General features: G+C 45.6%; 1 protein-coding gene across 2 annotated transcripts in view; it reads left to right on the top strand.

The window, feature by feature from the left end:
• Nucleotides 1–7,796: 7,796 nt before the first annotated feature.
• Nucleotides 7,797–10,016, top strand: part of AGPAT3 (1-acylglycerol-3-phosphate O-acyltransferase 3) — an 89,436-nt gene continuing 87,216 nt past the window's right edge. For both annotated transcript variants that reach the window (XM_027688840.1, XM_027688837.1), the window contains exon 1: nt 7,797–7,955. The gene's annotated coding sequence lies outside the window, so the exon portion shown is untranslated. The remainder of the gene's footprint in view (nt 7,956–10,016) is intronic.

Below are 10,016 nucleotides of genomic sequence, written 5' to 3'. Positions count from 1 at the left end.
TGGATTTGCTTGGGTTGAGCTCTGAAATATTAATTATGTCTTTACCAATAGATTATTTATAGCAAGTAATTTATAAACAAATTATTGGCATATACTTTTTTCCCCCCCCATCTTGACAAGGGTGGTTAGTAGTTCCTCAAATTCAGTCTCTGGTTTACAATGGGAAGTGTTTCTTCCATGAATCCTCTAAATACTGACTTCTATATATGGTTTCATAGCAGTGTAAGTCTCACTGGGAAGTCAGTCACAGTTTTCGCACTTGGATTAATGGATATCCTATTTCTAACCAGAAAATGTTTGCATTAAGGAGCGCTTCCTAATCTGGACTGCAGACTAACAGACCCACACCTGGTTTGCTATAATGATCTCTTCATTCTCAGTGAATATATGGGAGCATATATATATCAGTACAATGATAACAGGGTTTTGCAGCCCCAATCTCCCAAGTGAAACCTGGGAAGCACCTGCTGTGGATTTCCTTTGCAGCAGATTCCTTTACTTGGGCATTAGATTACTGTGTAAAACACTTACAAGCACTTCATGAATTCCTGGTTCTTTCAAATATGGTTTTTGTTGGGGTTTCTTTTTTTCAGCTGAGAGCAGAGACAGTCTGCTTCATATGCTGATGCACTTGGATCTGCCTCAGAGACTCCCTATCAGTAATTGCTGCTTTTCTCTTCTGACACAAATGCATCCAAACATTTCTTCCCAACTGCAGATATGCTAAAGCACTGCTGATGACACCAAATCTGCTGTACCCTGCTATCATTTCCATCTCTGGCAAATCCAGGCTGTAACATGACTGTGGAACTGGCGTTTCTCAGCACTTGTGTTTTGTGAGTGTGGATTTTGAAGCAGTGATACATCAGCTGTGGGGTTTCTAAGGCTGTGCGAATTATAGATTCCTTTCATGCTCTTGTGGGGAGGGATGTCCACTGGCTCCTTTCTCTTCTCCACTTAGCCTCACAAATGTGACAATTACAATGAAATCTGCAATGAAATGTGGTATGTATTCTAATCTGCACAGAAATTCACTGGTATTATGTAAACCAGACATCAGTAACAGATGTACAGACCAAACAGATAGTGTGACATTCAGTTTTCATTTCATGGTCTTGGGAAAATTACTCATGTGTAAAGATTAACACATAAAGACTACAAAACCATACAAAAATAAGCCTGACTAGCAGAAATGTTGCCACAACCTGCATACTAGTTCCCACCTGAGTTTGGGGGCTTATCTGATACCTTTAGCCTATGACATTAACTGATGGCACAAATAGGGTCTGTTTTTCCTCTTGGGTGTATTGACATAATGCCAATCTGACTCCACTAGCATCACCAAACCACACCTGAGAAATCAAGGAGTCAGCTCCATAAATCAGGGATTGTATACGATGATGACAGATAATATTGGACAATCATCTCTGGCCTCATTCATACATTAATAAATCAACAGAGATATATGGCACAGACTGCATTACCACTAAATCTTTGTCCTTTTAAAAACGTTTATTGAGTTTCAGCCTGGCAAAGCTATGGGTTACTCCAGAAAAGCATTTTTAAGTAGGAAAGCACATCCCCTTTCCAGGTAAGAGCAGCTCACTGAACTGCAAATGCTTCCAAAGCCAGGAAAAAGCAACTTCTTCCACGCAGAGGTAAGAAATCAAGTTTTCATCTATATTAGGGACCTGGCACGCTGCAGTCTTTCATCTTTTAGTGGTTTACATGTTTATACATAACAGGGCAGCCTGCCAGCAGCTCTGGCCAAAACCAGCAGCGGCGGCTGAGTAGGCAGGTTTTTGCTGGAGCAGCACACAAAACAGGTACGTTGGTTTGTCAACACCCAGTTGTAAATCCAGAGGCACTGCCTGCAGTGCTGACCACCACTATAAACACAGCAAAACTGAATGGTTTGTGAGTGCTACTAGACACAGAGAGCAGCAGTTGACAGGGAAGCTCTCCCAATGCATTCCCGAAGCTGAGGAATTTCATTTGCATTCACATCTTGGCCCACATCCACCACTCCAGCAATGCAAAGGAAAATCAATTGACTAAGCTCCCAGAATTACTTTAAAGATTCAAATAATGTTAAATCAGTTTCCTACGTCTATAGTGACTATCAGGAAATGCAGAATTAAGAATCCCCAGTACACTCAACTTTGGCAGAGTTCAAGAAGTGTTTGGAGAATGCTCTCAGGCACATGGTGGGATTCTTGGGGGGTCCTGTGCAGGGCCAGGAGTTGGGCTCAATGATCTTGATGGATTCCTTCCAATTCAGCATATTCTATGATTCTATGATTCGGTTTCCTTGATCATATGTGTTTAGTAGGGTTTCACTATCCCATCTTACTTCTTTGTATAGATGTCATCTAAAAGTGAACTCAAGTCTTTTTCACACTGTGGTCTGGGTACTGTGCACTACTCAAAATCTGTCAGAAGGCAGTTGATGGAACAGGACACTAAAACTCAGGATCAGATGCATCCTTCCATATATGCCAGCAAGAAAATCAGTTCATTAAAGGAAGCCAAGTACAGAGATAATCAAAGCTGAACCTAAGGGTTTCTCTTTGTAAATGAAAACCACTGTGGGTGCACTACAAGATCCCTTAATTTTACCCGAGGTGGTTATGTAGCCCTTGGACCAGATAAATGAGCACTGGGTTAAGGGATCTCCAGGGTCCCTTCCAGACCTACACGTCTGCAGCCACACAACACAGCATGTACTGGATTCACTTCATCTGACCGTCAACATGGACAGTAGAGATGTTTACACTCACTGGGCTGCCTGAGTCATCAGTGGGAAACAGGCCTGGCAAGGACAGCAAGTCTTGCTTGGGCTTCTGAAAATAAACTGCTAAGAGAGGGGGTGAATACAAACTGCTAAGAGGGGTTAAACCAAATTAGTGTTTATCCAGCATTTCTTCAGATTCAGTTATATATAGGAGAGTGATTCTGCTTTCCTTGTACAGAAAAACTCCCACTAACATTAATGGGTACTTTTTTTCCTTAAAAAGATATACAAAATACAGCCCTTACACTACAGGGAAAAATATGCAATTTCAGTATAAATCAAGAGTGTTTGGTTCAGCTCCAAGTGCCTTGTGAGAAGAACAGAGCTAAAATTCAGCTCAGGGCATCCAAAGATAACAAATGCAATTTTGAGAGAAAGTGTGAGGATCTTTAGTTACAGCAAAATGTGCGTTGTGTGTTCGTGTTGCGCGAGGTTTTGTTCTTCGCTGAGCAACATGACCTATTTCCCAGCATCATGTGATTTTTGCATTGGAAGACTCTTCTGTAAAGAAGTAGAATTAATTTTCCAGTGGAAAAGGGACAAAACTGATTTTCCTCAATTCTGCCCAATAAAAGAGTGTAACGTTGCGTTTCTTTTTATTTATTTATTTAAACTCCATCACCCTTTTGAAAGGTACAGATGTGTAAAGCACATGCTTTACATGCTTATCTGTTCCTGGCAATATGTAGTTTCATTAAGTGCTTATTCAAAAAAATGTACAAGGCATCAGGAAAATCCAAAATAAACTACACTTGGATTTAATATGATTTAAAGTCCATTTCCCACCACAATGGCAGTTAAGCACTTAGACATCTAAAGTGCACAAGAGGAATTTAGGCTGCTTTCCATACCTCCCAACTCACAGTAGTGCCTAAGTTTTCTGCTTAAATTTCACTTAGTTGCCTGAAGTTTTTTCAAGTATGCACATGGAGATGAAAATCTAGGGATGTCACCTCTAGCTAAAATCATCTGGCATTCCTAAAACAGGAATTCCTGCGTCCCAGTCTCATAAGCAACTCTGTCTCTTGGACTTTTTCAGTTCATTCCTAATTGAGCCAACACTAACTCTGAGAGGAGAGAGAAAAAATAACAAGCATATATATAATGGAGGCATCTGGAAGTGAGCTGTTTATACAAACTCAACAGCTTTTGAAAAGCTGGGCCCTTGAAGTGTACACAGTTAGGCACTCCAAATCAGCAGTCCCTTCTGAAATGCCTGCTATATATGTATTTTTAGCTTGCAGCTTCTTTGTTTCTAGTCATTTCTTCTACCATACTGAAAGTATTTGTAATTATGGTGATAGGGACTTTTTTTTAATGCTTGTGTGACTCAAAAACGACCAAATGAAAGGTGGCTACACTTTCCCAAAGGAGGGGGGGAAAAAAGTTTTACGCATTAAGAAATTTCAGCTCTAATGGCAATTAATTTTCAGACAACTGGTGTTCGTGGCACAGGTTTCTGTTCTCTTGTCATTATCAACAGCACAACACTACTGAGAACACAGCAAAGCAGAGAATAGCGCAGTGATAATTATGAGGCAACGCCGAACATTTGGTGAGCTAAGCGGATATTCAGTTAGGTTGGATTTAAAGCATTAACCACTTCGGGAGATGAATTCTGGCTTTCTGCGTCTTTTGTATCGCGTGCACACTAATGCATTGTGTCAGCATGTGGTTTTCTGTTAAGACCTCAGATTAATTAGAGCTTAAATTTAGGACAGGATGTGTCAGCACTAGAAAAATAACAGTGTTGTTGCTATGTCGTGCTTTCACATACGTGACCAAGGCTGTGTATCTGCACTTGCCAGAGCACCCCTGAATTTTCAAGGGCAGGTGAGACCCAGTTCAGTGTCAGCTTCAGGCCTCCTTGACCTTCCAGCAGCTCGTGCAGGACCTGCTGTCCCAACATGCAAATGGTTGCCTGGATTCTGCTCACTCCAGAAGTTAATTGGAGCTTCGTTCTGGTTGACAGGAAACAAAGAGGAGCTGCCTTTGCATTGGGGTGTTGAACATGAATGACTTAGACACAGCTCAGTATTGAAAACTAATGTGCAAACATTCTCCAGTGATTTCTAACAGACAGTTTGGGAAACCAGAATGAGATTTGGGGAAGGAGGGACTATAGCAGGTGAGATGGGTACAAAGTGGGTGCATTTCAAACACTAAGAGAGTCTCCTCAGGTGGAGAGAAAATCTGCTTCTCCAAATTATATTCACATATTCAGAAAAATTGACAAGTGGAGATCAATGCAAGAGACTTTCCTTTCCAGCAGAACCTACAGTTGCAATGCTCTGAAATAGCTGCCTTCCTGATGCTCTGAAATAGATTTCAACTGCTTTGATGTGTTAAGTGGATTTTGCTCAATAGAAGAGGTTAGTAGTGCTTTATTTGAAATCTCGCTTCATGAATATAGCAAACATTGCTTCTGTGGAAGAGCTAATTTTAAGCTTGGGGATGATAATGGATAAATATCAGGAGAGCTGTTCTCAGTTTTACCCTAGAGGTAATGACCAGCACTTCACAGAGCTCTCCTAAGTCCTGAGAAAGAGAAGATGCCATTTGCCAGAAGATGTCAGAACACAGCTGAGCAGAAGAATGGAAATTAATTTCTTGGCAAACTTTATAGTGCTACCTTTGGGATTTTTTTTCATGCTTTTCCTGTACATTCACAATTTTTATTTCTAAACTTAAAATGTTCTTCCTTTTCTTTCTCTTTTTGTTCTTTAACTCTCTCATGTTAAAATACCTCGTGAATGCACCATCCTTCCAGATTTTAGTTTTGGTCATTTGACTGTTATAAGCACAACACTCTCACTGAACACTCCAAGCACTTCAAAGTAGGGCTGCCAGTATAAAATAATATAGGGAATTTATGTTTTGCTGTAGTTAAAATTTGGGTAAAGCAGAAACAAGTCAGGCAAGCTTAACTTTCCTTCTGTTAGTGATACAATCTGAATATTCTTCTGACTGAAGAAATGATGTCATGCTCTATTTCTGCAACAAAACTTCCATAAGCTACTTCTATTAGATCATTTCCTTGAACAAGCTATTTCTTATTTGGAAGAGGACTTGTGAGGCACACTAAAGTGCACACAGATGAAAAATGGAAGCTGTACTCTATGTGTATCCTTGTGCAAACCCAGAAGGTGCAGAAAGAAATGAGCTGCAAACACCTCTGTGCTGCCCACGTGGAAAATGAAGACAAACAGGAGGCTCAGCACCAGGACCCTCAGAGGAAGGCTAAATTGCCTTTTCCTGTCTCCACTCTGAGCTATGTGAGGGACTGAAATCACCTGTGATGTTCTCCAGGAAGCCATGGAAGCTGCTGGAATTTATGGCAGCCCACTATAAAGCTACACCAGCACAGGAGACAGGCCAAATATTTTGTGGTTGGCCAATCCGGCATGGGCTGAGCAGCATTAGAGGCTGATCAGAACTGCCAGCAAGAAGCTGTGCTGGAGGAGAGAGGGGGAAGAAAAAGCAATATATGCACCCAACCTAAGGGCAGAATCTCTGCTTTGTACTAGAACGCAGCTACAACTGGAAACCAGTAGCGACTTCTGTGAGGGCAGTAAAAGCACAGCAATAAAGGGATTTATTGGCACTTTAAGTAAATACAGAACATAAATATTTACATATTACTCGTGTGTACTTTTCTGAAGTAGGTTATGATGTTCTGAATGTCACATATCACAGGCAAAAGAGGGGGACATGTGGAACCCAAACAACAGGTAAACCAACTTTTTTAGTAGGTCTCCCATAGCTGCTGAGGGTAGTATTTGCTTTATTGTGAAGATTCAAAGATGACTATGACCACTGTCTTTCCATTGTACTGCCTAATGTTAGTCTCCCCAAAATCTGTATTCTGGAACCAAATAAAAGGAACTGTCTTTCAAGGGTAATGAATATGTGATCTTGAACAAAAAGCTTTAAGAGCTGCAAGCATTCACCATCTTGGAAAGTATACCTAATTATTTAGTGGCATCAGTAAGGTGTTTGAAGGATAACGCTAGACACTAGTATTTCAAAATGTTGTTACAATTTTACTTTTTTTTTTTTTAATAAAAGGTTGTGGCTTCCAAGTTTTGGCACTTCCTCGCGCCGATCCAAGAAAGGAGAGGAAGACCTCCCTATTCCAACTCATTATCGCCCATAAAAGCCTCACCATGTTGAATTTCTCTGGCTGGGACAAACGCAGCTGCTGCAGTCCTGTCACCTCGTAAGGCGAACGAATAAGACTCCAAATAAAACCGCTCTCTCTCAAGAATTATTCTGAAAAGCGGACCAAACTGGTATTTCGCCGCTTCCCCTCCATCCAGCCCCGGGACCGTGCCATTTATCAGCACCGTTCCGTGGCCGTTTCCTGCTTTACAGAGAGTTTCCGCTATCGATCCCCCGCGGCTCCATCTCCGCCCTTCTCCCGCACAGATCCCCCCATCCCCGTGTACGGGAGCTTCTCTCACCCCTCCCGGCCGCCCGCTCCCTCCCAGCCCCGCAGGGCCGAGCCCGCGGGCACCTCCCTCCCCTCCCCGCCGCGGGATGCGGAGCCGGGCGGGAGGAAGGGACACGATCCGCGCTCCCCGAAGAGCTCGGTGAGCTGCCCCGAGGGGTCGGGGGGCACTCCAGTCCCACAGCCACCCCCGGGGAGCCCCGGCTGGGGAGGTGCTCGGCCGCGGCGATGGGCGCTGCCCGCGGTGCGGGGCGCGGAGGGCGAGCGGGCGGCTCCTCCGCACCGCGTCCCGCTGCGGCGCGGGCAGCGCGGAGCCCCGGCCGGGCTGTGCGGGGCGGAGCCGCGCCGGGGCGGGAGGAGCAGCGGCGGCCCCGCTGCCGCCCCCGCTATCTGACCCGACCTTCCCCCTCCTCTCCTCCTCCTCCTCCTCCGCCCCCCGGCTCTCCTGCCCCCAGCGGCCCGGGAGGAACTGAACCATCGCCGCACAGGAAGTAGCGGCTGCGGGGAGCAGCAGCAGCGGCGGCGACAGCTGGGGCTGCCGCACTCAATGAGCGGCGCTCCCGCAGCCGCCCGCCCCGCTCGCCCCTTCCCCGCCTCCCGAGGGCAGCCAGCCCGCCGCCGCCGGGGGCTGGAGGCTGAAGCGGGCACAGGCAGCTCCGGCTCTCCCCGAGGAGGAGGAGAAGGAGGAGGAGGCGGCGGCGGGGACTGCAGGTTGGTGCCGCTCCGCCGGGATGCGGGAGAGGGGAGGCGGGCGGCGGACCCGGGGCGGCCGGGGCAGCATCCCCCGCTCGGCGCTCCCGCACCTTGGGGGGCTCGGCCGGGAGCCCCTCTCGGAAAAAGGCCCCATCGCGCCGCCCCCGCTGCGGCGGCTCGGGAGGAGCCTTGCCGGGCCCAGCCCGGCTCGGTCCGGCGGTGCCGGTGCCGCCGGCGGGCGCTGCGCTTTGTGCGCCGGCGGGCGGTACCCGGGGCAGGGAGGGAGGGTGGGGGGACTGGGGGACGGCGGCGGTGCGGGGAAGGGCACAATGGTCCCGGCTGGAAACGCGTCCTGCCCATCCGGGGTGAGATGGACGCCGTCCCGGGAGGCGCAGGCTGGCGGCTCGGTACTGGGAGGGAGGGCGGCTGGGCTCTCCGCCGAGCGCCAGGGGAGGGTGGGAGGAAGGAAGGAAGGATGGATGGATGGATCGGCGAAAAGTGGTTTAAAACAAAAAGAAAGAAAGAAAGAAGGAAAGCCCGTTTCAGAAGAGCCGGGCTGTACCTGGGTGCACGGCTTGCGAGTGCAAAATGGAGAAGAGCAAACCCTATTGATCTGAGAACGGCAACCAAATGGGATGCTGTTATGCCTGGATTCTGTTCAGAGGATGCTGATGGATTTATTAAGGTGCTAACCTAATGTGTAGGCATCTAAATCAATAAGCATGCTGATTATCCCCTTATAGCCTTTAGTGCACTGTATTCTAAGGGAATTTTTGTGTCGAGACTGAGTGTTACCTGTTTGATGCTGCACTTGTCTATTCTTCCCCTCCAGTATTTTTTCCTCTTTGAATCATCATATTTCCTCATTGATTAGGCAGAGAGCAGATATGGCAGAGTTTCCAGTAATCTTGCTGCTCATTCTTCAAAGCAATAATAATCTCATTAGCTCATCATTTTATCTCACTCATTAATTTCAAGTCCAAAATAAACTCCATGGCCTTTCCCTTCTCCTGCTCTAAGGGAAATAGGCTGGAGTCCAAGATGGCATGTTTGCCATCAGTGAATTGCTGATATGTACAAGCATGTTTGGGAGCAGAGTGGAAAGCTCTCCACTTGTCTTGGCACTGTTTCTTTTGTGGTGACGCTCTTCACTTGAGACTCTGCTTGGACTACAGGTCGTTTGGATGAAGTTCAGTGTAATCACAGATAGGTATATCTGTTTGGGGTTTTTTCCAAGTTTGTTTCTACAACCAGTAGAACTTGTACAGTTTCCATTCATTTTCTTGCAACATTGTATGAGATGATGTGGTTAAATGGAGTTGTAGTTGTGACCTGCAGTGAACTTGCTTTGCAGCAGTGAGCACTGGGCTGTTACAGAGCTCCTTGTGCTGTGAACAGGTCTGAACCTTGGATTTTAATCATAAATGTTCTGGTCTTTCCTGTAACTTTCACAGAAACCTTGGCTTTTGGTTCCCTTCTGTGTACTCTAGTCTTCTTCCCTTTCACATCTATTGTTACCAAACCTTCACAATTAAGTGCATTACTGTCAGTACCTTTTTTAGCCTTTTTTAAAGGCCATCTTATGTACTCTTAAGAGAGTCTCATTTTCTCTTCCTCTCTTAATTCCCACCTTCACCTCTCCACCCTTGTGCACACACTTAGTTGGAGAAAGCAGGACAGAGAACAGTTGGTCTCCAAATATAGCTTGAATTCAACAAGCACAGGGAAAACACCTGACCAGATTGTCCCTGCTGAGCTTGATTAAAATGGCAGGACCACTTATCAAAACTTTGTAGTGCATTTTAACAGTGCACTGCAGATAGCCCTGTCAAAAGTGTGTGAGTTGTACCTGAAAAGGGCTGAAATCAGAATGGATTTTATTTGAGGTAATGCTGGACAGAAGTAAGAATGTTACTTCCCTTTTCTCTGTGTGGTTTCTTTTGTCTCTGAAGAGGTGCATTAACAAACAGAACAAAATTCCACTTACAAATACAGGGAACTCTACTAGCACAGAGTATATGTTATTTTCTCAGCCAGAGCTAAAGCTTTCTGCTCTGTGATAATCTTCTTACAAAATGA

This window comes from Neopelma chrysocephalum, unplaced genomic scaffold, assembly GCF_003984885.1.
Source record: "Neopelma chrysocephalum unplaced genomic scaffold, ASM398488v2 Primary Assembly neopelma1_76, whole genome shotgun sequence".
In the NCBI taxonomy this organism is placed as follows: Eukaryota; Metazoa; Chordata; class Aves; order Passeriformes; family Pipridae; genus Neopelma; species Neopelma chrysocephalum.
Note: the sequence above shows the minus strand (reverse complement) of the source record. Positions and strands in the feature narration are given on the sequence as shown.